We start from the raw sequence: 24,468 nt of genomic DNA, 5'->3' as shown, positions 1-24,468 counted from the left end.
ATCTTTGCTCGATGTTGTTAATCCTGCTAAATGAAATCTCAAATACCGTTGTCGGCAGGATTCGAACCTGCGCGGGCAACGCCCAACAGATTTCGAGTCTGTCGCCTTAACCACTCGGCCACGACAACGGTGACCGGAGACTGAATTCAAATCAAATTGAAATCACCAACAATTAGACATCTCAGGATCTGGCGAAGCAGAAAAAAAGTTCAATTTTCTCTGCTTGCGTCGGTTACTATTCAAACTTTGATTACATTCCACGAGATGATTTCGGTATAATCGAAATTAGGTCAAGATTCAAATCATCAACACCTAATCTGGTGCACATGTGACGAGGTGGCCGAGTGGTTAAGGCGATGGACTGCTAATCCATTGTGCTCTGCTCGCGTGGGTTCGAATCCCATCCTCGTCGTCCTGGGGATGTAGCTCAGTGGTAGGGCGCACGCTTTGCATGTGTGAGGCCCTGGGTTCAATCCCCGGCATCTCCATTTGAGAGTTGATAATTTTTTCGAAATAAAATCGTGTTAGCATTGCTGAAATATGTCGAGAGAAAACACTGAAGTAATTGAAATTCAAATCAGATTGTAATTACCAACAATTAGACATTGCAGGATCTGACAAAGGAACCAAAAAGTTCACTAATCAGATAAAAGTTCGCTAATTCATTGTGCTCTGCACACGTGGGTTCGAATCACATTCTCGTCGTGGTGCTAGAATGCCTATCCGATAACTTATTCTCTTATCTTTGATTTGAAATCATTATAGCTCAGTAAAATCACAGTAATTGCTACTATCTTTGTATAGTGTATAAGAAATTTTATTCTTTCGTTTAGCGAGGATAAGTCATAAGGATTTATCGATTGACTACGTTTTAGTCATAAACTGCCACTTACATTATAGACAAAGGTCGATATTCACCGTTATAGGCAAGACAATGATTCGAGATCTCAGCTATATAAAGCGTTCGCATGTTGCCACGTATTGTGAATGAGCGTTACAGCAGACCATTGATTGGGATGAGAAATGGATTAAGTGTTTTGTAAACAATAAACAACAATTATCTAGCTAATCTCGTAATCAGTAACGAATACAAGATTGGGCTATTTAATGTATTCGTTTGAGCTTGGCGCAATAGGTATCAATCCGTCCCAAGCCATCAATAAGTCTTCAAAAACAAAACGGTATGATATTTCCAAAATCAGGCAGCTTCAATAAAAATATCCGATAATCGTTTGGGCAAGTTTTATCTAATCTTTGCTCAATGTTGTAATGCTGCTAAGTTAAATCTCAAATAACGTTGTCGGCAGGATTCGAACCTGCGCGGGCAACGCCCAACAGATTTCTAGTCTGTCGCCTCAACCAATCGGCCACGACAACGGTGATCGGAGACTAAATTCAAATCAAATTGAAATCACCAACAAATAGACATCTCAGGATCTGGCGAAGCAGCAAAAAAGTTCAATTTTCTCTGCTCACGTCGGTTACTATTCAAACTTTGATTACATTCCACGAGATGATTTCGGTATAATCGAAATTAGGTCAAGATTCAAATCATCAACACCTAATCTGGTGCACATGTGACGAGGTGGCCGAGTGGTTAAGGCGATGGACTGCTAATCCATTGTGCTCTGCATGCGTGGGTTCGAATCCCATCCTCGTCGTCCTGGGGATGTAGCTCAGTGGTAGAGCGCATGCTTCGCATGTGTTCGATCCCTTCGCATCGGGTTCAATCCCCGGCATCTCCACTTCAGAATTGATAATTTTTTCGAAATAAAATCGTGTTAGCATTGCTGAAATATGTCGAGAGAAAACTCTGAAGTAATTGAAATTCAAATCAGATTGTAATTACCAACAATTAGACATTTCAGGATCTGACGAAGGAACCAAAAAGTTCACTAATCAGATAAAAGTTCGCAAATTCATTGTGCTCTGCACGCGTGGGTTCGAATCACATTCTCGTCGTGGTGCTAGAATGCCTATTCGATAACTTATTCTCTTATCTTTGATTTGAAATCATTATAGCTCAGTAAAAACACAGTAATTGCTCCTATCGGTATAGTGTATATAAAATTTTATTTTTTCGTTTAGCGAGGCTAAGTCATAAGGCTTTATCGATTGACGGCGTTTCAGTCATAAAGTGCCACTTACATTATAGACAAAGGTCGATATTCACCGTTATAGGCAAGACAATGATTCGAGATCTCAGCTATATAAAGCGTTCGCATGCTGCCACGTCTTGTGAATGAGCGTTACAGCAGACCATTGATTGGGATGAGAAATGGATTATGTTTTTTGTAAACGACAAACAACAATTATCTAGCTAATCTCGTAATCGGTAACGAATACAAGATTGGGCTTTTTATTGTATTTGTTTGAGCTAGGCGCAATTGGTCTCAATCCGTTCCAAGCCATCAATGTGCCTCCAAAAACAAAACGGTATATTAATTCCAAAACAAGGCAGCTCCAATAAAAATATCTGATAATCGTTTGGGCAAGTTTTATCTAATCTTTGCTCGATGTTGTTAATCCTGCTAAATGAAATCTCAAATAACGTTGTCGGCAGGATTCGAACCTGCGCGGGCAACGCCCAACAGATTTCGAGTCTGTCGCCTTAACCACTCGGCCACGACAACGGTGACCGGAGACTGAATTCAAATCAAATTGAAATCACCAACAATTAGACATCTCAGGATCTGGCGAAGCAGCAAAAAAGTTCAATTTTCTCTGCTCGCGTCGGTTACTATTCAAACTTTGATTACATTCCACGAGATGATTTCGGTATAATCGAAATTAGGTCAAGATTCAAATCATCAACACCTAATCTGGTGCACATGTGACGAGGTGGCCGAGTGGTTAAGGCGATGGACTGCTAATCCATTGTGCTCTGCTCGCGTGGGTTCGAATCCCATCCTCGTCGTCCTGGGGATGTAGCTCAGTGGTAGAGCGCACGCTTTGCATGTGTGAGGCCCCGGGTTCAATCCCCGGCATCTCCATTTGAGAGTTGATAATTTTTTCGAAATAAAATCGTGTTAGCATTGCTGAAATATGTCGAGAAAAAACACTGAAGTAATTGAAATTCAAATCAGATTGTAATTACCAACAATTAGACATTGCAGGATCTGACGAAGGAACCAAAAAGTTCACTAATCAGATAAAAGTTCGCTAATTCATTGTGCTCTGCACACGTGGGTTCGAATCACATTCTCGTCGTGGTGCTAGAATGCCTATCCGATAACTTATTCTCTTATCTTTGATTTGAAATCATTATAGCTCAGTAAAATCACAGTAATTGCTACTATCTTTGTATAGTGTATAAGAAATTTTATTCTTTCGTTTAGCGAGGATAAGTCATAAGGATTTATCGATTGACTACGTTTTAGTCATAAACTGCCACTTACATTATAGACAAAGGTCGATATTCACCGTTATAGGCAAGACAATGATTCGAGATCTCAGCTATATAAAGCGTTCGCATGTTGCCACGTATTGTGAATGAGCGTTACAGCAGACCATTGATTGGGATGAGAAATGGATTAAGTGTTTTGTAAACAATAAACAACAATTATCTAGCTAATCTCGTAATCAGTAACGAATACAAGATTGGGCTTTTTAATGTATTCGTTTGAGCTTGGCGCAATAGGTATCAATTCGTCCCAAGCCATCAATAAGTCTTCAAAAACAAAACGGTGTGATATTTCCAAAATCAGGCAGCTTCAATAAAAATATCCGATAATCGTTTGGGCAAGTTTTATCTAATCTTTGCTCAATGTTGTAATGCTGCTAAATAAAATCTCAAATAACGTTGTCGGCAGGATTCGAACCTGCGCGGGCAACGCCCAACAGATTTCTAGTCTGTCGCCTTAACCACTCGGCCACGACAACGGTGACCGGAGACTAAATTCAAATCAAATTGAAATCACCAACAAATAGACATCTCAGGATCTGGCGAAGCAGCAAAAAAGTTCAATTTTCTCTGCTCACGTCGATTACTATTCAAACTTTGATTACATTCCACGAGATGATTTCGGTATAATCGAAATTAGGTCAAGATTCAAATCATCAACACCTAATCTGGTGCACATGTGACGAGGTGGCCGAGTGGTTAAGGCGATGGACTGCTAATCCATTGTGCTCTGCACGCGTGGCTTCGAATCCCATCCTCGTCGTCCTGGGGATGTAGCTCAGTGGTAGAGCGCATGCTTCGCATGTGTTCGATCCCATCGCATCGGGTTCAATCCCCGGCATCTCCACTTCAGAATTGATAATTTTTTCGAAATAAAATCGTGTTAGCATTGCTGAAATATGTCGAGAGAAAACTCTGAAGTAATTGAAATTCAAATCAGATTGTAATTACCAACAATTAGACATTTCAGGATCTGACGAAGGAACTAAAAAGTTCACTAATCAGATAAAAGTTCGCTAATTCATTGTGCTCTGCACGCGTGGGTTCGAATCCCATTCTCGTCGTCCTGGGGATGTAGCTCAGTGGTAGAGCGCACGCTTTGCATGTGTGAGGCCCCGGGTTCAATCCCCGGCATCTCCATTTGAGAGTTGATAATTTTTTAGAAATAAAATCGTGTTAGCATTGCTGAAATATGTCGAGAGAAAACACTGAAGTAATTGAAATTCAAATAAGATTGTAATTACCAACAATTAGACATTGCAGGATCTGACGAAGGAACCAAAAAGTTCACTAATCAGATAAAAGTTCGTTAATTCATTGTGCTCTGCACACGTGGGTTCGAATCACATCCTCGTCGTGGTGCTAGAATGCCTATCCAATAACTTATTCTCTTATCTTTGATTTGAAATCATTATAGCTCAGTAAAATCACAGTAATTGCTACTGTCTTTGTATAGTGTATAAGAAATTTTATTCTTTCGTTTAGCGAGGATAAGTCATAAGGATTTATCGATTGACTACGTTTTAGTCATAAACTGCCCCTTACATTATAGACAAAGGTCGATATTCACCGTTATAGGCAAGACAATGATTCGAGATCTCAGCTATATAAAGCGTTCGCATGCTGCCACGTATTGTGAATGAGCGTTACAGCAGACCATTGATTGGGATGAGAAATGGATTAAGTGTTTTGTAAACAATAAACAACAATTATCTAGCTAATCTCGTAATCAGTAACGAATACAAGATTGGGCTATTTAATGTATTCGTTTGAGCTTGGCGCAATAGTTATCAATCCGTCCCAAGCCATCAATAAGTCTTCAAAAACAAAACGGTATGATATTTCCAAAATCAGGCAGCTCCAATAAAAATATCCGATAATCGTTTGGGCAAGTTTTATCTAATCTTTGCTCAATGTTGTAATGCTGCTAAATGAAATCTCAAATAACGTTGTCGGCAGGATTCGAACCTGCGCGGGCAACGCCCAACAGATTTCTAGTCTGTCGCCTTAACCACTCGGCCACGACAACGGTGACCGGAGACTAAATTCAAATCAAATTGAAATCACCAACAAATAGACATCTCAGGATCTGGCGAAGCAGCAAAAAAGTTCAATTTTCTCTGCTCACGTCGGTTACTATTCAAACTTTGATTACATTCCACGAGATGATTCCGGTATAATCGAAATTAGGTCAAGATTCAAACCATCAACACCTAATCTGGTGCACATGTGACGAGGTGGCCGAGTGGTTAAGGCGATGGACTGCTAATCCATTGTGCTCTGCACGCGTGGGTTCGAATCCCATCCTCGTCGTCCTGGGGATGTAGCTCAGTGGTAGAGCGCATGCTTCGCATGTGTGAGGCCTCGGGTTCAATCCCCGGCATCTCCACTTCAGAATTGATAATTTTTTCGAAATAAAATCGTGTTAGCATTGCTGAAATATGTCGAGAGAAAACTCTGAAGTAATTGAAATTCAAATCAGATTGTAATTACCAACAATTAGACATTTCAGGATCTGACGAAGGAACCAAAAAGTTCACTAATCAGATAAAAGTTCGCTAATTCATTGTGCTCTGCACGCGTGGGTTCGAATCCCATTCTCGTCGTCCTGGGGATGTAGCTCAGTGGTAGAGCGCACGCTTTGCATGTGTGAGGCCCCGGGTTCAATCCCCGGCATCTCCATTTGAGAGTTGATAATTTTTTCGAAATAAAATCGTGTTAGCATTGCTGAAATATGTCGAGAGAAAACACTGAAGTAATTGAAATTCAAATCAGATTGTAATTACCAACAATTAGACATTTTAGGATCTGACGAAGGAACCAAAAAGTTCACTAATCAGATAAAAGTTCGCTAATTCATTGTGCTCTGCACACGTGGGTTCGAATCACATCCTCGTCGTGGTGCTAGAATGCCTATCCGATAACTTATTCTCTTATCTTTGATTTGAAATCATTATAGCTCAGTAAAATCACAGTAATTGCTACTGTCTTTGTATAGTGTATAAGAAATTTTATTCTTTCGTTTAGCGAGGATAAGTCATAAGGATTTATCGATTGACTACGTTTTAGTCATAAACTGCCACTTACATTATAGACAAAGGTCGATATTCACCTTTATAGGCAAGACAATGATTCGAGATCTCAGCTATATAAAGCGTTCGCATGCTGCCACGTATTGTGAATGAGCGTTACAGCAGACCATTGATTGGGATGAGAAATGGATTAAGTGTTTTGTAAACAATAAACAACAATTATCTAACTAATCTCGTAATCAGTAACGAATACAAGATTGGGCTATTTAATGTATTCGTTTGAGCTAGGCGCAATAGGTATCAATCCGTCTCAAGCCATCAATAAGTCTTCAAAAACAAAACGGTATGATATTTCCAAAATCAGGCAGCTTCAATAAAAATATCCGATAATCGTTTGGGCAATTTTTATCTAATCTTTGCTCAATGTTGTAATGATGCTAAATGAAATCTCAAATAACGTTGTCGGCAGGATTCGAACCTGCGCGGGCAACGCCCAACAGATTTCGAGTCTGTCGACTTGACCACTCGGCCACGACAACGGTGACCAGAGACTGAATTCAATTCAAATTGAAATCACCAACAATTAGACATCTCAGGATCTGACGAAGCAGCAAAAAAGTTCAATTTTCTCTGCTCACGTCGGTTACTATTCAAACTTTGATTACATTCCACGAGATGATTTCGGTATAATCGAAATTAGGTCAAGATTCAAATCATCAACACCTAATCTGGTGCACATGTGACGAGGTGGCCGAGTGGTTAAGGCGATGGACTGCTAATCCATTGTGCTCTGCACGCGTGGGTTCGAATCCCATCCTCGTCGTCCTGGGGATGTAGCTCAGTGGTAGAGCGCACGCTTCGCATGTGTGAAGCCCCGGGTTCATTCCCCGGCATCTCCATTTGAGAATTAATAATTTTTTCAAAAAAAAATCTTGTTAGCATTGCTGAAATATGTCGAGAGAAAACTCTGAAGTAATTGAAATTCAAATCAGATTGTAATTACCAACAATTAGACATTTTAGGATCTGACAAAGGAACCAAAAAGTTCACTAATCAGATAGAAGTTTGTTAATTCATTGTGCTCTGCACACGTGAGTTCGAATCACATCCTCGTCGTGGTGCTAGAATGCCTATTCGATAACTTATTCTCTTATCTTTGATTTGAAATCATTATAGCTCAGTAAAAACACAGTAATTGCCACTATCCGTACAGTGTATATGAAATTTTATTTTTTCGTTTAGCGAGGCTAAGTCATAAGTATTTATCGATTGACTGCGTTTCAGTCATAAACTGCGACTTACATTATAGACAAAGGTCGATATTCACCGTTATAGGCAAGACAATGATTCGAGATCTCAGCTATATAAAGCGTTCGCATGCTGCCACGGATTGTGAATGAGCGTTACAGCAGACCATTGATTGGGATGAGAAAGGATTAAGTGTTTTGTAAACAATAAACAACAATTATCTAGCTAATCTCGTAATCAGTAACGAATACAAGATTGGGCTATTTAATGTATTCGTTTGAGCTAGGCGCAATAGGTATCAATCCGTCCCAAGCCATCAATAATTCTTCAAAAACAAAACGGTAATATAATTCCAAAACCAGGCAGCTCCAATAAAAATATCTGATAATCCTTTGGGCAAGTTTCATCTAATCTTTGCTCGATGTTGTTAATCCTGCTAAATTAAATCTCAAATAACGTTGTCGGCAGGATTCGAACCTGCGCGGGCAACGCCCAACAGATTTCGAGTCTGTCGCCTTAACCACTCGGCCACGACAACGGTGACCGGAGACTGAATTCAAATCAAATTGAAATCACCAACAATTAGACATCTCAGGATCTGGCGAAGCAGCAAAAAAGTTCAATTTTCTCACGTCGGTTACTATTCAAACTTTGATTACATTCCACGAGATGATTTCGGTATAATCGAAATTAGGTCAAGATTCAAACCATCAACACCTAATCTGGTGCACGTGTGACGAGGTGGCCGAGTGGTTAAGGCGATGGACCGCTAATCCATTGTGCTCTGCACGCGTGGGTTCGAATCCCATCCTCGTCGTCCTGGGGATGTAGCTCAGTGGTAGAGCGCACGCTTCGCATGTGTGAGCCCCCGGGTTCAATCCCCGGCATCTCCATTTGAGAATTAATAATTTTTTCGAAATAAAATCGTGTAAGCATTGCTGAAATATGTCGAGAGAAAACTCTGAAGTAATTGAAATTCAAATCAGATTGTAATTACCAACAATTAGACATTTTAGGATTTGACGAAGGATCCAAAAAGTTCACTAATCAGATAAAAGTTTGGTAATTCATTGTGCTCTGCACACGTGAGTTCGAATCACATCCTTGTCGTGGTGCTAGAATGCCTATTCGATAACTTATTCTCTTATTTTTGATTCGAAATCATTATAGCTCAGTAAAAACACAGTAATTGTTACTATCCGTAAAGTGTATAAGAAATTTTATTCTTTCGTTTAGCGAGGCTAAGTCATAAGTATTTATCGATTGACTGCGTTTCAGTCATAAACTGCAACTTACATTATAGACAAAGGTCGATATTAACCGTTATAGGCAAGACAGCTATATAAAGCGTTCGCATGCTGCCACGCATTGTGAATGAGCGTTACAGCAGACCATTGATTGGGATGAGAAATGGATTAAATGTTTGGTAAACAATAAACAACAATTATCTAGCTAATCTCGTAATCAGTAACGAATACAAGATTGGGCTATTTAATGTATTCGTTTGAGCTAGGCGCAATAGGTATCAATCCGTCCCAAGCCATCAATAATTCTTCAAAAACAAAACGGTAATATAATTCCAAATCCAGGCAGCTCCAATAAAAATATCTGATAATCGTTTGGGCAAGTTTCATCTAATCTTTGCTCGATGTTGTTAATCCTGCTAAATGAAATCTCAAATAACGTTGTCGGCAGGATTCGAACCTGCGCGGGCAACGCCCAACAGATTTCGAGTCTGTCGCCTTAACCACTCGGCCACGACAACGGTGACCGGAGACTGAATTCAAATCAAATTGAAATCACCAACAATTAGAAATCTCAGGATCTGGCGAAGCAGCAAAAAAGTTCAATTTTCTCTGCTCACGTCGGTTACTATTCAAACTTTGATTACATTCCACGAGATGATTTCGGTATAATCGAAATTAGGTCAAGATTCAAACCATCAACACCTAATCTGGTGCACATGTGACGAGGTGGCCGAGTGGTTAAGGCGATGGACTGCTAATCCATTGTGCTCTGCACGCGTGGGTTCGAATCCCATCCTCGTCGTCCTGGGGATGTAGCTCAGGCCCCGGGTTCAATCCCCGGCATCTCTATTTGAGAGTTGATAATTTTTTCGAAATAAAATCGTGTTAGCATTGCTGAAATATGTCGAGAGAAAACTCTGAAGTAATTGAAATTCAAATCAGATTGTAATTACCAACAATTAGACATTTCAGGATCTGACGAAGGAACCAAAAAGTTCACTAATCAGATAAAAGTTCGCTAATTCATTGTGCTCTGCACGCGTGGGTTCGAATCCCATTCTCGTCGTCCTGGGGATGTAGCTCAGTGGTAGAGCGCACGCTTTGCATGTGTGAGGCCCCGGGTTCAATCCCCGGCATCTCCATTTGAGAGTTGATAATTTTTTCGAAATAAAATCGTGTTAGCATTGCTGAAATATGTCGAGAGAAAACACTGAAGTAATTGAAATTCAAATCAGATTGTAATTACCAACAATTAGACATTTTAGGATCTGACGAAGGAACCAAAAAGTTCACTAATCAGATAAAAGTTCGCTAATTCATTGTGCTCTGCACACGTGGGTTCGAATCACATCCTCGTCGTGGTGCTAGAATGCCTATCCGATAACTTATTCTCTTATCTTTGATTTGAAATCATTATAGCTCAGTAAAATCACAGTAATTGCTACTGTCTTTGTATAGTGTATAAGAAATTTTATTCTTTCGTTTAGCGAGGATAAGTCATAAGGATTTATCGATTGACTACGTTTTAGTCATAAACTGCCACTTACATTATAGACAAAGGTCGATATTCACCTTTATAGGCAAGACAATGATTCGAGATCTCAGCTATATAAAGCGTTCGCATGCTGCCACGTATTGTGAATGAGCGTTACAGCAGACCATTGATTGGGATGAGAAATGGATTAAGTGTTTTGTAAACAATAAACAACAATTATCTAACTAATCTCGTAATCAGTAACGAATACAAGATTGGGCTATTTAATGTATTCGTTTGAGCTAGGCGCAATAGGTATCAATCCGTCTCAAGCCATCAATAAGTCTTCAAAAACAAAACGGTATGATATTTCCAAAATCAGGCAGCTTCAATAAAAATATCCGATAATCGTTTGGGCAATTTTTATCTAATCTTTGCTCAATGTTGTAATGATGCTAAATGAAATCTCAAATAACGTTGTCGGCAGGATTCGAACCTGCGCGGGCAACGCCCAACAGATTTCGAGTCTGTCGACTTGACCACTCGGCCACGACAACGGTGACCAGAGACTGAATTCAATTCAAATTGAAATCACCAACAATTAGACATCTCAGGATCTGACGAAGCAGCAAAAAAGTTCAATTTTCTCTGCTCACGTCGGTTACTATTCAAACTTTGATTACATTCCACGAGATGATTTCGGTATAATCGAAATTAGGTCAAGATTCAAATCATCAACACCTAATCTGGTGCACATGTGACGAGGTGGCCGAGTGGTTAAGGCGATGGACTGCTAATCCATTGTGCTCTGCACGCGTGGGTTCGAATCCCATCCTCGTCGTCCTGGGGATGTAGCTCAGTGGTAGAGCGCACGCTTCGCATGTGTGAAGCCCCGGGTTCATTCCCCGGCATCTCCATTTGAGAATTAATAATTTTTTCAAAAAAAAATCTTGTTAGCATTGCTGAAATATGTCGAGAGAAAACTCTGAAGTAATTGAAATTCAAATCAGATTGTAATTACCAACAATTAGACATTTTAGGATCTGACAAAGGAACCAAAAAGTTCACTAATCAGATAGAAGTTTGTTAATTCATTGTGCTCTGCACACGTGAGTTCGAATCACATCCTCGTCGTGGTGCTAGAATGCCTATTCGATAACTTATTCTCTTATCTTTGATTTGAAATCATTATAGCTCAGTAAAAACACAGTAATTGCCACTATCCGTACAGTGTATATGAAATTTTATTTTTTCGTTTAGCGAGGCTAAGTCATAAGTATTTATCGATTGACTGCGTTTCAGTCATAAACTGCGACTTACATTATAGACAAAGGTCGATATTCACCGTTATAGGCAAGACAATGATTCGAGATCTCAGCTATATAAAGCGTTCGCATGCTGCCACGGATTGTGAATGAGCGTTACAGCAGACCATTGATTGGGATGAGAAAGGATTAAGTGTTTTGTAAACAATAAACAACAATTATCTAGCTAATCTCGTAATCAGTAACGAATACAAGATTGGGCTATTTAATGTATTCGTTTGAGCTAGGCGCAATAGGTATCAATCCGTCCCAAGCCATCAATAATTCTTCAAAAACAAAACGGTAATATAATTCCAAAACCAGGCAGCTCCAATAAAAATATCTGATAATCCTTTGGGCAAGTTTCATCTAATCTTTGCTCGATGTTGTTAATCCTGCTAAATTAAATCTCAAATAACGTTGTCGGCAGGATTCGAACCTGCGCGGGCAACGCCCAACAGATTTCGAGTCTGTCGCCTTAACCACTCGGCCACGACAACGGTGACCGGAGACTGAATTCAAATCAAATTGAAATCACCAACAATTAGACATCTCAGGATCTGGCGAAGCAGCAAAAAAGTTCAATTTTCTCACGTCGGTTACTATTCAAACTTTGATTACATTCCACGAGATGATTTCGGTATAATCGAAATTAGGTCAAGATTCAAACCATCAACACCTAATCTGGTGCACGTGTGACGAGGTGGCCGAGTGGTTAAGGCGATGGACCGCTAATCCATTGTGCTCTGCACGCGTGGGTTCGAATCCCATCCTCGTCGTCCTGGGGATGTAGCTCAGTGGTAGAGCGCACGCTTCGCATGTGTGAGCCCCCGGGTTCAATCCCCGGCATCTCCATTTGAGAATTAATAATTTTTTCGAAATAAAATCGTGTAAGCATTGCTGAAATATGTCGAGAGAAAACTCTGAAGTAATTGAAATTCAAATCAGATTGTAATTACCAACAATTAGACATTTTAGGATTTGACGAAGGATCCAAAAAGTTCACTAATCAGATAAAAGTTTGGTAATTCATTGTGCTCTGCACACGTGAGTTCGAATCACATCCTTGTCGTGGTGCTAGAATGCCTATTCGATAACTTATTCTCTTATTTTTGATTCGAAATCATTATAGCTCAGTAAAAACACAGTAATTGTTACTATCCGTAAAGTGTATAAAAAATTTTATTCTTTCGTTTAGCGAGGCTAAGTCATAAGTATTTATCGATTGACTGCGTTTCAGTCATAAACTGCAACTTACATTATAGACAAAGGTCGATATTAACCGTTATAGGCAAGACAGCTATATAAAGCGTTCGCATGCTGCCACGCATTGTGAATGAGCGTTACAGCAGACCATTGATTGGGATGAGAAATGGATTAAATGTTTGGTAAACAATAAACAACAATTATCTAGCTAATCTCGTAATCAGTAACGAATACAAGATTGGGCTATTTAATGTATTCGTTTGAGCTAGGCGCAATAGGTATCAATCCGTCCCAAGCCATCAATAATTCTTCAAAAACAAAACGGTAATATAATTCCAAATCCAGGCAGCTCCAATAAAAATATCTGATAATCGTTTGGGCAAGTTTCATCTAATCTTTGCTCGATGTTGTTAATCCTGCTAAATGAAATCTCAAATAACGTTGTCGGCAGGATTCGAACCTGCGCGGGCAACGCCCAACAGATTTCGAGTCTGTCGCCTTAACCACTCGGCCACGACAACGGTGACCGGAGACTGAATTCAAATCAAATTGAAATCACCAACAATTAGAAATCTCAGGATCTGGCGAAGCAGCAAAAAAGTTCAATTTTCTCTGCTCACGTCGGTTACTATTCAAACTTTGATTACATTCCACGAGATGATTTCGGTATAATCGAAATTAGGTCAAGATTCAAACCATCAACACCTAATCTGGTGCACATGTGACGAGGTGGCCGAGTGGTTAAGGCGATGGACTGCTAATCCATTGTGCTCTGCACGCGTGGGTTCGAATCCCATCCTCGTCGTCCTGGGGATGTAGCTCAGGCCCCGGGTTCAATCCCCGGCATCTCTATTTGAGAGTTGATAATTTTTTCGAAATAAAATCGTGTTAGCATTGCTGAAATATGTCGAGAGAAAACTCTGAAGTAATTGAAATTCAAATCAGATTGTAATTATCAACAATTAGACATTTTAGGATCTGACGAAGGAACCAAAAAGTTAACTAATCTGATAAAAGTTCGCTAATTCATTGTGCTCTGCACACGTGGGTTCAAATCCCATTCTCGTCGTGGTGCTAGAATGCCTATCCGATAACTTATTCTCTTATCTTTGATTTGAAATCATTATAGCTCAGTAATAAAACAGTAATTGCTACTATCCGTACAGTGTATATGAAATTTTATTTTTTCGTTCAGCGAGGCTAAGTCATAAGGCTTTATCGATTGACGGCGTTTCAGTCATAAAGTCATAAAGTGCAACTTACATTATAGACAAAGGTCGATATCCACCGTTATAGGCAAGAAAATGATTCGAGATCTCAGCTATATAAAGCGTTCGCATGCTGCCACGTATTGTGAATGAGCGTTACAGCAGACCATTGATTGGGATGAGAAATGAATTATGTTTTTTGTAAACGACAAACAACAATTATCTAGCTAATCTCGTAATCGGTAACGAATACAAGATTGAGCTATTTAATGTATTCGTTTGAGCTAGGCGCAATAGGTATCAATTTGTCCCAAGCCATCAATAATTCTTCAAAAACAAAACGGTAATATAATTCCAAAACCAGGCAGCTCCAATAAAAATATCTGATAATCGTTTGGGCAAGTTCCATCTAATCTTTGCTCGATGTTGTTAATCCTGCTAAATGAAATCTCAAATAACGTTGTCGGCAGGATTCGAACCTGCGCAGGCAACGCCCAACAGGCTTCGAGTCTGTCGCCTTAACCACTCGGCCACGACAACGGTGACCGGAGACTGAATTCAAATCAAATTGAAATCACCAACAATTAGACATCTCAGGATCTGGCGAAGCAGCAAAAAAGTTCAATTTTCTCTGCTCACGTCGGTTACTATTCAAACTTTGATTACATTCCACGAGATGATTTCGGAATAATCGAAATTAGGTCAAGATTCAAACCATCAACACCTAATCTGGTGCACATGTGACGAGGTGGCCGAGTGGTTAAGGCGATGGACTGCTAATCCATTGTGCTCTGCACACGTGAGTTCGCATCACGTCCTCGTCGTGGTGCTAGAATGCCTATTCGATAACTCATTCTCTTATCTTTGATTTGAAATCATTATAGCTCAGTAAAAACACAGTAATTGCTACTATCCGTATAGTGTATAAGAAATTTTATTCTTTCGTTTAGCGAGGCTAAGTCATAAGTATTTATGACTGCGTTTCAGTCATAAAGTGCCACTTACATTATAGACAAAGGTCGATATTCACCGTTATAGGCAAGACAATGATTCGAGATCTCAGCTATATAAAGCGTTCGCATGCTGCCACGTATTGTGAATGAGCGTTACAGCAGACCATTGATTGGGATGAGAAATGGATTAAGTGTTTTGTAAACAATAAACAACAATTATATAACTAATCTCGTAATCAGTAACGAATACAAGATTGGGCTATTTAATGTTTTCGTTTGAGCTAGGCGCAATAGGTATCAATCCGTCTCAAGCCATCAATAAGTCTTCAAAAACAAAACGGTATGATATTTCCAAAATCAGGCAGCTTCAATAAAAATATCCGATAATCGTTTGGGCAATTTTTATCTAATCTTTGCTCAATGTTGTAATGATGCTAAATGAAATCTCAAATAACGTTGTCGGCAGGATTCGAACCTGCGCGGGCAACGCCCAACAGATTTCGAGTCTGTCGACTTGACCACTCGGCCACGACAACGGTGACCGGAGACTGAATTCAAATCAAATTGAAATCACCAACAATTAGACATCTCAGGATCTGACGAAGCAGCAAAAAAGTTCAATTTTCTCTGCTCACGTCGGTTACTATTCAAACTTTGATTACATTCCACGAGATGATTTCGGTATAATCGAAATTAGGTCAAGATTCAAATCATCAACACCTAATCTGGTGCACATGTGACGAGGTGGCCGAGTGGTTAAGTCGATGGACTGCTAATCCATTGTGCACGCGTGGGTTCGAATCCCATCCTCGTCGTCCTGGGGATGTAGCTCAGTGGTAGAGCGCACGCTTCGCATGTGTGAGGCCCCGGGTTAAATCCCCGGCATCTCCATTTGTGAATTAATAATTTTTTCGAAATAAAATCGTGTTAGTATTGCTGAAATATGTCGAGAGAAAACTCTGAAGTAATTGAAATTCAAATCATATTGTAATTACCAACAATTAGACATTTTAGGATCTGACGAAGGAACCAAAAAGTTCACAAATCAGATAAAAATTTGTTAATTCATTGTGCTCTGCACACGTGAGTTCGAATCACATCCTCGTCGTGGTGCTAGAATGCCTATTCGATAACTTATTCTCTTATCTTTGATTTGAAGTCATTATAGCTCAGTAAAAACACAGTAATTGTTACTATCCGTATAGTTTATAAGAAATTTTATTCTTTCGTTTAGCGAGGCTAAGTCGTAAGTATTTATCGATTGACTGCGTTTCAGTCATAAACTGCGACTTACATTATAGACAAAGGTCGATATTCACCGTTATAGGCAAGACAATGATTCGAGATCTCAGCTATATAAAGCGTTCGCATGCTGCCACGTATTGTGAATGAGCTTTACAGCAGACCATTGATTGGGATGAAAAATGGATTAAGTGTTTTGTAAACAATAAACAACAATTATCTAGCTAATCTCGTAATCAGTAACGAATACAAGATTGGGCTATTTAATGTATTCGTTTGAGCTAGGCGCAATAGGTATCAATCCGTCCCAAGCCATCAATAATTCTTCAAAAACAAAACGGTTATATAATTCCAAAAACAAGGCAGCTCCAATAAAAATATCTGATAATCGTTTGGGCAAGTTTCATCTAATCTTTGCTCGATGTTGGTAATCCTGCTAAATGAAATCTCAAATAACGTTGTCGGCAGGATTCGAACCTGCGCGGGCAACGCCCAACAGATTTCGAGTCTGTCGCCTTAACCACTCGGCCACGACAACGGTTACCGGAGACTGAATTCAAATCAAATTGAAATCACCAACAATTAGACATCTCAGGATCTGGCGAAGCAGCAAAAAAGTTCAATTTTCTCTGCTCACGTCGGTTACTATTCAAACTTTGATTACATTCCACGAGATGATTTTGGTATAATCGAAATTAGGTCAAGATTCAAACCATCAACACCTAATCTGGTGCACATGTGACGAGGTGGCCGAGTGGTTAAGGCGATGGACTGCTAATCCATTGTGCACGCGTGGGTTCGAATCCCATCCTCGTCGTCCTGGGGATGTAGCTCAGTGGTAGAGTGCACGCTTTGCATGTGTGAGGCCCCGGGTTCAATCCCCGGCATCTCCATTTCAGAGTTGATAATTTTTGCGAAATAAAATCGTGTTAGCATTGCTGAAATATGTCGAGAGAAAACACTGAAGTAATTGAAATTCAAATCAGATTGTATTTACCAACAATTAGACATTGCAGGATCTGACGAAGGAACCAAAAAGTTCACTAATCAGATAAAAGTTCGCTAATTCATTGTGCTCTGCACACGTGGGTTCGAATCACATCCTCGTCGTGGTGCTAGAATGCCTATCCGATAACTTATTCTCTTATCTTTGATTTGAAATCATTATAGCTCAGTAAAATCACAGTAATTGCTACTGTCTTTGTATAGTGTATAAGAAATTTTATTCTTTCGTTTAGCGAGGATAAGTCATAAGGATTTATCGATTGACTACGTTTTAGTCATAAACTGCCACTTACATTATAGACAAAGGTCGATATTCACCGTTATAGGCAAGACAATGATTCGAGATCTCAGCTATATAAAGCGTTCGCATGCTGCCACGTATTGTGAATGAGCGTTACAGCAGACCATTGATTGGGATGAGAAATGGATTAAGTGTTTTGTAAACAATAAACAACAATTATCTAGCTAATCTCGTAATCAGTAACGAATACAAGATTGGGCTATTTAATGTATTCGTTTGAGCTAGGCGCAATAGGTATCAATCCGTCCCAAGCCATCAATAATTCTTCAAAAACAAAACGGTAATATAATTCCAAAACCAGGCAGCTCCAATAAAAATATCTGATAATCGTTTGGGCAAGTTCCATCTAATCTTTGCTCGATGTTGTTAATCCTGCTAAATGAAATCTCAAATAACGTTGTCGGCAGGATTCGAACCTGCGCAGGCAACGCCCAACAGACTTCGAGTCTGTCGCCTTAACCACTCGGCCACGACAACGGTGACCGGAGACTGAATTCAAATCAAATTGAAATCACCAACAATTAGACATCTCAGGATCTGGCGAAGCAGCAAAAAAGTTCAATTTTCTCTGCTCACGTCGGTTACTATTCAAACTTTGATTACATTCCACGAGATGATTTCGGAATAATCGAAATAAGGTCAAGATTCAAACCATCAACACCTAATCTGGCGCACATGTGACGAGGTGGCCGAGTGGTTAAGGCGATGGACTGCTAATCCATTGTGCTCTGCACACGTGAGTTCGCATCACGTCCTCGTCGTGGTGCTAGAATGCCTATTCGATAACTCATTCTCTTATCTTTGATTTGAAATCATTATAGCTCAGTAAAAACACAGTAATTGCTACTATCCGTATAGTGTATAAGAAATTTTATTCTTTCGTTTAGCGAGGCTAAGTCATAAGTATTTATGACTGCGTTTCAGTCATAAAGTGCCACTTACATTATAGACAAAGGTCGATATTCACCGTTATAGGCAAGACAATGATTCGAGATCTCAGCTATATAAAGCGTTCGCATGCTGCCACGTATTGTGAATGAGCGTTACAGCAGACCATTGATTGGGATGAGAAATGGATTAAGTGTTTTGTAAACAATAAACAACAATTATCTAACTAATCTCGTAATCAGTAATGTATTCGTTTGAGCTAGGCGCAATAGGTATCAATCCGTCTCAAGCCATCAATAAGTCTTCAAGAACAAAACGGTATGATATTTCCAAAATCAGGCAGCTTCAATAAAAATATCCGATAATCGTTTGGGCAATTTTTATCTAATCTTTGCTCAATGTTGTAATGATGCTAAATGAAATCTCAAATAACGTTGTCGGCAGGATTCGAACCTGCGCGGGCAACGCCCAACAGATTTCGAGTCTGTCGACTTGACCACTCGGCCACGACAACGGTGACCGGAGACTGAATTCAATTCAAATTGAAATCACCAACAATTAGACATCTCAGGATCTGACGAAGCAGCAAAAAAGTTCAATTTTCTCTGCTCACGTCGGTTACTATTCAAACTTTGATTACATTCCACGAGATGATTTCGGTATAATCGAAATTAGGTCAAGATTCAAATCATCAACACCTAATCTGGTGCACATGTGACGAGGTGGCCGAGTGGTTAAGGCGATGGACTGCTAATCCATTGTGCTCTGCACGCGTGGGTTCGAATCCCATCCTCGTCGTCCTGGGGATGTAGCTCAGTGGTAGAGCGCACGCTTCGCATGTGTGAAGCCCCGGGTTCATTCCCCGGCATCTCCATTTGAGAATTAATAATTTTTTCAAAATAAAATCTTGTTAGCATTGCTGAAATATGTCGAGAGAAAACTCTGAAGTAATTGAAATTCAAATCAGATTGTAATTACCAACAATTAGACATTTTAGGATCTGACAAAGGAACCAAAAAGTTCACTAATCAGATAGAAGTTTTTTAATTCATTGTGCTCTGCACACGTGAGTTCGAATCACATCCTCGTCGTGGTGCTAGAATGCCTATTCGATAACTTATTCTCTTATCTTTGATTTGAAATCATTATAGCTTAGTAAAAACACAGTAATTGCTACTATCCGTACAGTGTATATGAAATTTAATTTTTTCGTTTAGCGAGGCTAAGTCATAAGTATTTATCGATTGACTGCGTTTCAGTCATAAACTGCGACTTACATTATAGACAAAGGTCGATATTCACCGTTATAGGCAAGACAATGATTCGAGATCTCAGCTATATAAAGCGTTCGCATGCTGCCACGTATTGTGAATGAGCGTTACAGCAGACCATTGATTGGGATGAGAAAGGATTAAGTGTTTTGTAAACAATAAACAACAATTATCTAGCTAATCTCGTAATCAGTAACGAATACAAGATTGGGCTATTTAATGTATTCGTTTGAGCTAGGCGCAATAGGTATCAATCCGTCCCAAGCCATCAATAATTCTTCAAAAACAAAACGGTAATATAATTCCAAAACCAGGCAGCTCCAATAAAAATATCTGATAATCCTTTGGGCAAGTTTCATCTAATCTTTGCTCGATGTTGTTAATCCTGCTAAATTAAATCTCAAATAACGTTGTCGGCAGGATTCGAACCTGCGCGGGCAACGCCCAACAGATTTCGAGTCTGTCGCTTTAACCACTCGGCCACGACAACGGTGACCGGAGACTGAATTCAAATCAAATTGAAATCACCAACAATTAGACATCTCAGGATCTGGCGAAGCAGCAAAAAAGTTCAATTTTCTCACGTCGGTTACTATTCAAACTTTGATTACATTCCACGAGATGATTTCGGTATAATCGAAATTAGGTCAAGATTCAAACCATCAACACCTAATCTGGTGCACATGTGACGAGGTGGCCGAGTGGTTAAGGCGATGGACTGCTAATCCATTGTGCTCTGCACGCGTGGGTTCGAATCCCATCCTCGTCGTCCTGGGGATGTAGCTCAGTGGTAGAGCGCACGCTTTGCATGTGTGAGGCCCCGGGTTCAATCCCCGGCATCTCCATTTGAGAGTTGATAATTTTTTCGAAATAAAATCGTGTTAGCATTGCTGAAATATGTCGAGAGAAAACTCTGAAGTAATTGAAATTCAAATCAGATTGTAATTACCAACAATTAGACATTTTAGGATCTGACGAAGGAACCAAAAAGTTAACTAATCTGATAAAAGTTCGCTAATTCATTGTGCTCTGCACACGTGGGTTCAAATCCCATTCTCGTCGTGGTGCTAGAATGCCTATCCGATAACTTATTCTCTTATCTTTGATTTGAAATCATTATAGCTCAGTAATAAAACAGTAATTGCTACTGTCCGTACAGTGTATATGAAATTTTATTTTTTCGTTTAGCGAGGCTAAGTCATAAGGCTTTATCGATTGACGGCGTTTCAGTCATAAAGTCATAAAGTGCCACTTACATTATAGACAAAGGTCGATATCCACCGTTATAGGCAAGATAATGATTCGAGATCTCAGCTATATAAAGCGTTCGCATGCTGCCACGTATTGTGAATGAGCGTTACAGCAGACCTTTGATTGGGATGAGAAATGAATTATGTTTTTTGTAAACGACAAACAACAATTATCTAGCTAATCTCGTAATCGGTAACGAATACAAGATTGGGCTATTTAATGTATTCGTTTGAGCTAGGCGCAATAGGTATCAATCCGTCCCAAGCCATCAATAATTCTTCAAAAACAAAACGGTAATATAATTCCAAAACCAGGCAGCTCCAATAAAAATATCTGATAATCGTTTGGGCAAGTTCCATCTAATCTTTGCTCGATGTTGTTAATCCTGCTAAATGAAATCTCAAATAACGTTGTCGGCAGGATTCGAACCTGCGCAGGCAACGCCCAACAGACTTCGAGTCTGTCGCCTTAACCACTCGGCCACGACAACGGTGACCGGAGACTGAATTCAAATCAAATTGAAATCACCAACAATTAGACATCTCAGGATCTGGCGAAGCAGCAAAAAAGTTCAATTTTCTCTGCTCACGTCGGTTACTATTCAAACTTTGATTACATTCCACGAGATGATTTCGGAATAATCGAAATTAGGTCAAGATTCAAACCATCAACACCTAATCTGGTGCACATGTGACGAGGTGGCCGAGTGGTTAAGGCAATGGACTGCTAATCAATTGTGCTCTGCACACGTGAGTTCGCATCACGTCCTCGTCGTGGTGCTAGAATGCCTATTCGATAACTCATTCTCTTATCTTTGATTTGAAATCATTATAGCTCAGTAAAAACACAGTAATTGCTACTATCCGTATAGTGTATAAGAAATTTTATTCTTTCGTTTAGCGAGGCTAAGTCATAAGTATTTATGACTGCGTTTCAGTCATAAAGTGCCACTTACATTATAGACAAAGGTCGATATTCACCGTTATAGGCAAGACAATGATTCGAGATCTCAGCTATATAAAGCGTTCGCATGCTGCCACGTATTGTGAATGAGCGTTACAGCAGACCATTGATTGGGATGAGAAATGGATTAAGTGTTTTGTAAACAATAAACAACAATTATCTAACTAATCTCGTAATCAGTAACGAATACAAGATTGGGCTATTTATGTATTCGTTTGAGCTAGGCGCAATAGGTATCAATCCGTCTCAAGCCATCAATAAGTCTTCAAAAACAAAACGGTATGAAATTTCCAAAATCAGGCAGCTTCAATAAAAATATCCGATAATCGTTTGGGCAATTTTTATCTAATCTTTGCTCAATGTTGTAATGATGCTAAATGAAATCTCAAATAACGTTGTCGGCAGGATTCGAACCTGCGCGGGCAACGCCCAACAGATTTCGAGTCTGTCGACTTGACCACTCGGCCACGACAACGGTGACCGGAGACTGAATTCAAATCAAATTGAAATCACCAACAATTAGACATCTCAGGATCTGACGAAGCAGCAAAAAAGTTCAATTTTCTCTGCTCCCGTCGGTTACTATTCAAACTTTGATTACATTCCACGAGATGATTTCGGTATAATCGAAATTAGGTCAAGATTCAAATCATCAACACCTAATCTGGTGCACATGTGACGAGGTGGCCGAGTGGTTAGGGCGATGGACTGCTAATCCATTGTGCTCTGCACGCGTGGGTTCGAATCCCATCCTCGTCGTCCTGGGGATGTAGCTCAGTGGTAGAGCGCACGCTTCGCATGTGTGAAGCCCCGGGTTCATTCCCCGGCATCTCCATTTGAGAATTAATAATTTTTTCAAAATAAAATCTTGTTAGCATTGCTGAAATATGTCGAGAGAAAACTCTGAAGTAATTGAAATTCAAATCAGATTGTAATTACCAACAATTAGACATTTCAGGATCTGACAAAGGAACCAAAAAGTTCACTAATCAGATAGAAGTTTGGTAATTCATTGTGCTCTGCACACGTGAGTTCGAATCACATCCTCGTCGTGGTGCTAGAATGCCTATTCGATAACTTATTCTCTTATCTTTGATTTGAAATCATTATAGCTCAGTAAAAACACAGTAATTGCTACTATCCGTACAGTGTATATGAAATTTTATTTTTTCGTTTAGCGAGGCTAAGTCATAAGTATTTATCGATTGACTGCGTTTCAGTCATAAACTGCGACTTACATTATAGACAAAGGTCGATATTCACCGTTATAGGCAAGACAATGATTCGAGATCTCAGCTATATAAAGCGTTCGCATGCTGCCACGTATTGTGAATGAGCGTTACAGCAGACCATTGATTGGGATGAGAAAGGATTAAGTGTTTTGTAAACAATAAACAACAATTATCTAGCTAATCTCGTAATCAGTAACGAATACAAGATTGGTCTATTTAATGTATTCGTTTGGGCTAGGCGCAATAGGTATCAATCCGTCCCAAGCCATCAATAATTCTTCAAAAACAAAACGGTAATATAATTCCAAAACCAGGCAGCTCCAATAAAAATATCTGATAATCCTTTGGGCAAGTTTCATCTAATCTTTGCTCGATGTTGTTAATCCTGCTAAATTAAATCTCAAATAACGTTGTCGGCAGGATTCGAACCTGCGCGGGCAACGCCCAACAGATTTCGAGTCTGTCGCCTTAACCACTCGGCCACGACAACGGTGACCGGAGACTGAATTCAAATCAAATTGAAATCACCAACAATTAGACATCTCAGGATCTGGCGAAGCAGCAAAAAAGTTCAATTTTCTCACGTCGGTTACTATTCAAACTTTGATTACATTCCACGAGATGATTTCGGTATAATCGAAATTAGGTCAAGATTCAAACCATCAACACCTAATCTGGTGCACGTGTGACGAGGTGGCCGAGTGGTTAAGGCGATGGACCGCTAATCCATTGTGCTCTGCACGCGTGGGTTCGAATCCCATCCTCGTCGTCCTGGGGATGTAGCTCAGTGGTAGAGCGCACGCTTCGCATGTGTGAGGCCCCGGGTTCAATACCCGGCATCTCCATTTGAGAATTAATAATTTTTTCGAAATAAAATCGTGTAAGCATTGCTGAAATATGTCGAGAGAAAACTCTGAAGTAATTGAAATTCAAATCAGATTGTAATTACCAACAATTAGACATTTTAGGATTTGACGAAGGATCCAAAAAGTTCACTAATCAGATAAAAGTTTGGTAATTCATTGTGCTCTGCACACGTGAGTTCGAATCACATCCTCGTCGTGGTGCTAGAATGCCTATTCGATAACTTATTCTCTTATCTTTGATTTGAAATCATTATAGCTCAGTAAAAACACAGTAATTGCTACTATCCGTATAGTGTATAAGAAATTTTATTCTTTCGTTTAGCGAGGCTAAGCCATAAGGATTTATCGATTGACTGCGTTTCAGTCATAAACTG

General features: G+C 39.7%; 55 non-coding genes across 55 annotated transcripts; 35 read left to right on the top strand and 20 right to left on the bottom strand.

Annotated features, from left to right (window-relative positions):
* Window positions 1-46: 46 nt before the first annotated feature.
* On the bottom strand, window positions 47-128 carry Trnas-cga (transfer RNA serine (anticodon CGA)). Its single transcript has one exon. It is a non-coding gene; the product is annotated as a tRNA-Ser (tRNA).
* Window positions 129-330: 202 nt separating this feature from the next.
* On the top strand, window positions 331-412 carry Trnas-gcu (transfer RNA serine (anticodon GCU)). Its single transcript has one exon. It is a non-coding gene; the product is annotated as a tRNA-Ser (tRNA).
* A 4-nt stretch (window positions 413-416) lies between these two features.
* Trnaa-ugc (transfer RNA alanine (anticodon UGC)) lies at window positions 417-488 on the top strand. Its single transcript has one exon. It is a non-coding gene; the product is annotated as a tRNA-Ala (tRNA).
* Window positions 489-1,295: 807 nt separating this feature from the next.
* Trnas-aga (transfer RNA serine (anticodon AGA)) lies at window positions 1,296-1,377 on the bottom strand. The gene has a single exon. It is a non-coding gene; the product is annotated as a tRNA-Ser (tRNA).
* Window positions 1,378-1,579: 202 nt separating this feature from the next.
* On the top strand, window positions 1,580-1,661 carry Trnas-gcu (transfer RNA serine (anticodon GCU)). Its single transcript has one exon. It is a non-coding gene; the product is annotated as a tRNA-Ser (tRNA).
* An 890-nt stretch (window positions 1,662-2,551) lies between these two features.
* On the bottom strand, window positions 2,552-2,633 carry Trnas-cga (transfer RNA serine (anticodon CGA)). Its single transcript has one exon. It is a non-coding gene; the product is annotated as a tRNA-Ser (tRNA).
* Window positions 2,634-2,835: 202 nt separating this feature from the next.
* On the top strand, window positions 2,836-2,917 carry Trnas-gcu (transfer RNA serine (anticodon GCU)). The gene has a single exon. It is a non-coding gene; the product is annotated as a tRNA-Ser (tRNA).
* A 4-nt stretch (window positions 2,918-2,921) lies between these two features.
* Trnaa-ugc (transfer RNA alanine (anticodon UGC)) lies at window positions 2,922-2,993 on the top strand. The gene has a single exon. It is a non-coding gene; the product is annotated as a tRNA-Ala (tRNA).
* Window positions 2,994-3,800: 807 nt separating this feature from the next.
* On the bottom strand, window positions 3,801-3,882 carry Trnas-aga (transfer RNA serine (anticodon AGA)). The gene has a single exon. It is a non-coding gene; the product is annotated as a tRNA-Ser (tRNA).
* Window positions 3,883-4,084: 202 nt separating this feature from the next.
* Window positions 4,085-4,166, top strand: Trnas-gcu (transfer RNA serine (anticodon GCU)). The gene has a single exon. It is a non-coding gene; the product is annotated as a tRNA-Ser (tRNA).
* A 305-nt stretch (window positions 4,167-4,471) lies between these two features.
* On the top strand, window positions 4,472-4,543 carry Trnaa-ugc (transfer RNA alanine (anticodon UGC)). The gene has a single exon. It is a non-coding gene; the product is annotated as a tRNA-Ala (tRNA).
* Window positions 4,544-5,350: 807 nt separating this feature from the next.
* Window positions 5,351-5,432, bottom strand: Trnas-aga (transfer RNA serine (anticodon AGA)). Its single transcript has one exon. It is a non-coding gene; the product is annotated as a tRNA-Ser (tRNA).
* Window positions 5,433-5,634: 202 nt separating this feature from the next.
* On the top strand, window positions 5,635-5,716 carry Trnas-gcu (transfer RNA serine (anticodon GCU)). The gene has a single exon. It is a non-coding gene; the product is annotated as a tRNA-Ser (tRNA).
* Window positions 5,717-5,720: 4 nt separating this feature from the next.
* Trnaa-cgc (transfer RNA alanine (anticodon CGC)) lies at window positions 5,721-5,792 on the top strand. The gene has a single exon. It is a non-coding gene; the product is annotated as a tRNA-Ala (tRNA).
* Window positions 5,793-6,013: 221 nt separating this feature from the next.
* Trnaa-ugc (transfer RNA alanine (anticodon UGC)) lies at window positions 6,014-6,085 on the top strand. The gene has a single exon. It is a non-coding gene; the product is annotated as a tRNA-Ala (tRNA).
* Window positions 6,086-6,892: 807 nt separating this feature from the next.
* On the bottom strand, window positions 6,893-6,974 carry Trnas-cga (transfer RNA serine (anticodon CGA)). The gene has a single exon. It is a non-coding gene; the product is annotated as a tRNA-Ser (tRNA).
* Window positions 6,975-7,176: 202 nt separating this feature from the next.
* Window positions 7,177-7,258, top strand: Trnas-gcu (transfer RNA serine (anticodon GCU)). The gene has a single exon. It is a non-coding gene; the product is annotated as a tRNA-Ser (tRNA).
* A 4-nt stretch (window positions 7,259-7,262) lies between these two features.
* Window positions 7,263-7,334, top strand: Trnaa-cgc (transfer RNA alanine (anticodon CGC)). The gene has a single exon. It is a non-coding gene; the product is annotated as a tRNA-Ala (tRNA).
* An 805-nt stretch (window positions 7,335-8,139) lies between these two features.
* Trnas-cga (transfer RNA serine (anticodon CGA)) lies at window positions 8,140-8,221 on the bottom strand. The gene has a single exon. It is a non-coding gene; the product is annotated as a tRNA-Ser (tRNA).
* A 197-nt stretch (window positions 8,222-8,418) lies between these two features.
* Window positions 8,419-8,500, top strand: Trnas-gcu (transfer RNA serine (anticodon GCU)). The gene has a single exon. It is a non-coding gene; the product is annotated as a tRNA-Ser (tRNA).
* Window positions 8,501-8,504: 4 nt separating this feature from the next.
* Trnaa-cgc (transfer RNA alanine (anticodon CGC)) lies at window positions 8,505-8,576 on the top strand. Its single transcript has one exon. It is a non-coding gene; the product is annotated as a tRNA-Ala (tRNA).
* Window positions 8,577-9,366: 790 nt separating this feature from the next.
* On the bottom strand, window positions 9,367-9,448 carry Trnas-cga (transfer RNA serine (anticodon CGA)). Its single transcript has one exon. It is a non-coding gene; the product is annotated as a tRNA-Ser (tRNA).
* A 202-nt stretch (window positions 9,449-9,650) lies between these two features.
* On the top strand, window positions 9,651-9,732 carry Trnas-gcu (transfer RNA serine (anticodon GCU)). The gene has a single exon. It is a non-coding gene; the product is annotated as a tRNA-Ser (tRNA).
* Window positions 9,733-10,000: 268 nt separating this feature from the next.
* Trnaa-ugc (transfer RNA alanine (anticodon UGC)) lies at window positions 10,001-10,072 on the top strand. The gene has a single exon. It is a non-coding gene; the product is annotated as a tRNA-Ala (tRNA).
* Window positions 10,073-10,879: 807 nt separating this feature from the next.
* Trnas-cga (transfer RNA serine (anticodon CGA)) lies at window positions 10,880-10,961 on the bottom strand. Its single transcript has one exon. It is a non-coding gene; the product is annotated as a tRNA-Ser (tRNA).
* Window positions 10,962-11,163: 202 nt separating this feature from the next.
* Window positions 11,164-11,245, top strand: Trnas-gcu (transfer RNA serine (anticodon GCU)). Its single transcript has one exon. It is a non-coding gene; the product is annotated as a tRNA-Ser (tRNA).
* Window positions 11,246-11,249: 4 nt separating this feature from the next.
* Trnaa-cgc (transfer RNA alanine (anticodon CGC)) lies at window positions 11,250-11,321 on the top strand. The gene has a single exon. It is a non-coding gene; the product is annotated as a tRNA-Ala (tRNA).
* Window positions 11,322-12,126: 805 nt separating this feature from the next.
* On the bottom strand, window positions 12,127-12,208 carry Trnas-cga (transfer RNA serine (anticodon CGA)). Its single transcript has one exon. It is a non-coding gene; the product is annotated as a tRNA-Ser (tRNA).
* A 197-nt stretch (window positions 12,209-12,405) lies between these two features.
* Window positions 12,406-12,487, top strand: Trnas-gcu (transfer RNA serine (anticodon GCU)). Its single transcript has one exon. It is a non-coding gene; the product is annotated as a tRNA-Ser (tRNA).
* A 4-nt stretch (window positions 12,488-12,491) lies between these two features.
* Trnaa-cgc (transfer RNA alanine (anticodon CGC)) lies at window positions 12,492-12,563 on the top strand. Its single transcript has one exon. It is a non-coding gene; the product is annotated as a tRNA-Ala (tRNA).
* A 790-nt stretch (window positions 12,564-13,353) lies between these two features.
* On the bottom strand, window positions 13,354-13,435 carry Trnas-cga (transfer RNA serine (anticodon CGA)). Its single transcript has one exon. It is a non-coding gene; the product is annotated as a tRNA-Ser (tRNA).
* A 202-nt stretch (window positions 13,436-13,637) lies between these two features.
* Window positions 13,638-13,719, top strand: Trnas-gcu (transfer RNA serine (anticodon GCU)). The gene has a single exon. It is a non-coding gene; the product is annotated as a tRNA-Ser (tRNA).
* Window positions 13,720-14,580: 861 nt separating this feature from the next.
* On the bottom strand, window positions 14,581-14,662 carry Trnas-cga (transfer RNA serine (anticodon CGA)). The gene has a single exon. It is a non-coding gene; the product is annotated as a tRNA-Ser (tRNA).
* A 202-nt stretch (window positions 14,663-14,864) lies between these two features.
* On the top strand, window positions 14,865-14,946 carry Trnas-gcu (transfer RNA serine (anticodon GCU)). The gene has a single exon. It is a non-coding gene; the product is annotated as a tRNA-Ser (tRNA).
* Window positions 14,947-15,529: 583 nt separating this feature from the next.
* On the bottom strand, window positions 15,530-15,611 carry Trnas-cga (transfer RNA serine (anticodon CGA)). Its single transcript has one exon. It is a non-coding gene; the product is annotated as a tRNA-Ser (tRNA).
* A 202-nt stretch (window positions 15,612-15,813) lies between these two features.
* On the top strand, window positions 15,814-15,890 carry Trnas-gcu (transfer RNA serine (anticodon GCU)). The gene has a single exon. It is a non-coding gene; the product is annotated as a tRNA-Ser (tRNA).
* A 4-nt stretch (window positions 15,891-15,894) lies between these two features.
* Window positions 15,895-15,966, top strand: Trnaa-cgc (transfer RNA alanine (anticodon CGC)). Its single transcript has one exon. It is a non-coding gene; the product is annotated as a tRNA-Ala (tRNA).
* Window positions 15,967-16,773: 807 nt separating this feature from the next.
* Window positions 16,774-16,855, bottom strand: Trnas-cga (transfer RNA serine (anticodon CGA)). Its single transcript has one exon. It is a non-coding gene; the product is annotated as a tRNA-Ser (tRNA).
* Window positions 16,856-17,057: 202 nt separating this feature from the next.
* Window positions 17,058-17,134, top strand: Trnas-gcu (transfer RNA serine (anticodon GCU)). The gene has a single exon. It is a non-coding gene; the product is annotated as a tRNA-Ser (tRNA).
* Window positions 17,135-17,138: 4 nt separating this feature from the next.
* Window positions 17,139-17,210, top strand: Trnaa-ugc (transfer RNA alanine (anticodon UGC)). The gene has a single exon. It is a non-coding gene; the product is annotated as a tRNA-Ala (tRNA).
* Window positions 17,211-18,018: 808 nt separating this feature from the next.
* On the bottom strand, window positions 18,019-18,100 carry Trnas-cga (transfer RNA serine (anticodon CGA)). Its single transcript has one exon. It is a non-coding gene; the product is annotated as a tRNA-Ser (tRNA).
* A 202-nt stretch (window positions 18,101-18,302) lies between these two features.
* Window positions 18,303-18,384, top strand: Trnas-gcu (transfer RNA serine (anticodon GCU)). The gene has a single exon. It is a non-coding gene; the product is annotated as a tRNA-Ser (tRNA).
* Window positions 18,385-18,943: 559 nt separating this feature from the next.
* Window positions 18,944-19,025, bottom strand: Trnas-cga (transfer RNA serine (anticodon CGA)). Its single transcript has one exon. It is a non-coding gene; the product is annotated as a tRNA-Ser (tRNA).
* A 202-nt stretch (window positions 19,026-19,227) lies between these two features.
* On the top strand, window positions 19,228-19,309 carry Trnas-gcu (transfer RNA serine (anticodon GCU)). Its single transcript has one exon. It is a non-coding gene; the product is annotated as a tRNA-Ser (tRNA).
* A 4-nt stretch (window positions 19,310-19,313) lies between these two features.
* Trnaa-cgc (transfer RNA alanine (anticodon CGC)) lies at window positions 19,314-19,385 on the top strand. The gene has a single exon. It is a non-coding gene; the product is annotated as a tRNA-Ala (tRNA).
* An 805-nt stretch (window positions 19,386-20,190) lies between these two features.
* On the bottom strand, window positions 20,191-20,272 carry Trnas-cga (transfer RNA serine (anticodon CGA)). Its single transcript has one exon. It is a non-coding gene; the product is annotated as a tRNA-Ser (tRNA).
* Window positions 20,273-20,469: 197 nt separating this feature from the next.
* On the top strand, window positions 20,470-20,551 carry Trnas-gcu (transfer RNA serine (anticodon GCU)). Its single transcript has one exon. It is a non-coding gene; the product is annotated as a tRNA-Ser (tRNA).
* Window positions 20,552-20,555: 4 nt separating this feature from the next.
* Trnaa-ugc (transfer RNA alanine (anticodon UGC)) lies at window positions 20,556-20,627 on the top strand. Its single transcript has one exon. It is a non-coding gene; the product is annotated as a tRNA-Ala (tRNA).
* An 814-nt stretch (window positions 20,628-21,441) lies between these two features.
* Trnas-cga (transfer RNA serine (anticodon CGA)) lies at window positions 21,442-21,523 on the bottom strand. The gene has a single exon. It is a non-coding gene; the product is annotated as a tRNA-Ser (tRNA).
* An 866-nt stretch (window positions 21,524-22,389) lies between these two features.
* Window positions 22,390-22,471, bottom strand: Trnas-cga (transfer RNA serine (anticodon CGA)). Its single transcript has one exon. It is a non-coding gene; the product is annotated as a tRNA-Ser (tRNA).
* Window positions 22,472-22,673: 202 nt separating this feature from the next.
* Window positions 22,674-22,755, top strand: Trnas-gcu (transfer RNA serine (anticodon GCU)). The gene has a single exon. It is a non-coding gene; the product is annotated as a tRNA-Ser (tRNA).
* Window positions 22,756-22,759: 4 nt separating this feature from the next.
* Window positions 22,760-22,831, top strand: Trnaa-cgc (transfer RNA alanine (anticodon CGC)). Its single transcript has one exon. It is a non-coding gene; the product is annotated as a tRNA-Ala (tRNA).
* An 805-nt stretch (window positions 22,832-23,636) lies between these two features.
* Window positions 23,637-23,718, bottom strand: Trnas-cga (transfer RNA serine (anticodon CGA)). Its single transcript has one exon. It is a non-coding gene; the product is annotated as a tRNA-Ser (tRNA).
* Window positions 23,719-23,915: 197 nt separating this feature from the next.
* Window positions 23,916-23,997, top strand: Trnas-gcu (transfer RNA serine (anticodon GCU)). The gene has a single exon. It is a non-coding gene; the product is annotated as a tRNA-Ser (tRNA).
* Window positions 23,998-24,001: 4 nt separating this feature from the next.
* Trnaa-cgc (transfer RNA alanine (anticodon CGC)) lies at window positions 24,002-24,073 on the top strand. Its single transcript has one exon. It is a non-coding gene; the product is annotated as a tRNA-Ala (tRNA).
* The last annotated feature ends 395 nt before the right edge of the window (window positions 24,074-24,468 follow it).

This window comes from Styela clava, chromosome 8 (genome assembly GCF_964204865.1).
Source record: "Styela clava chromosome 8, kaStyClav1.hap1.2, whole genome shotgun sequence".
Classification (NCBI taxonomy): Eukaryota; Metazoa; Chordata; class Ascidiacea; order Stolidobranchia; family Styelidae; genus Styela; species Styela clava.
The sequence above is the reverse complement of the archived record's forward strand: the minus strand, read 5'-3'. Positions and strand labels throughout refer to the sequence as shown.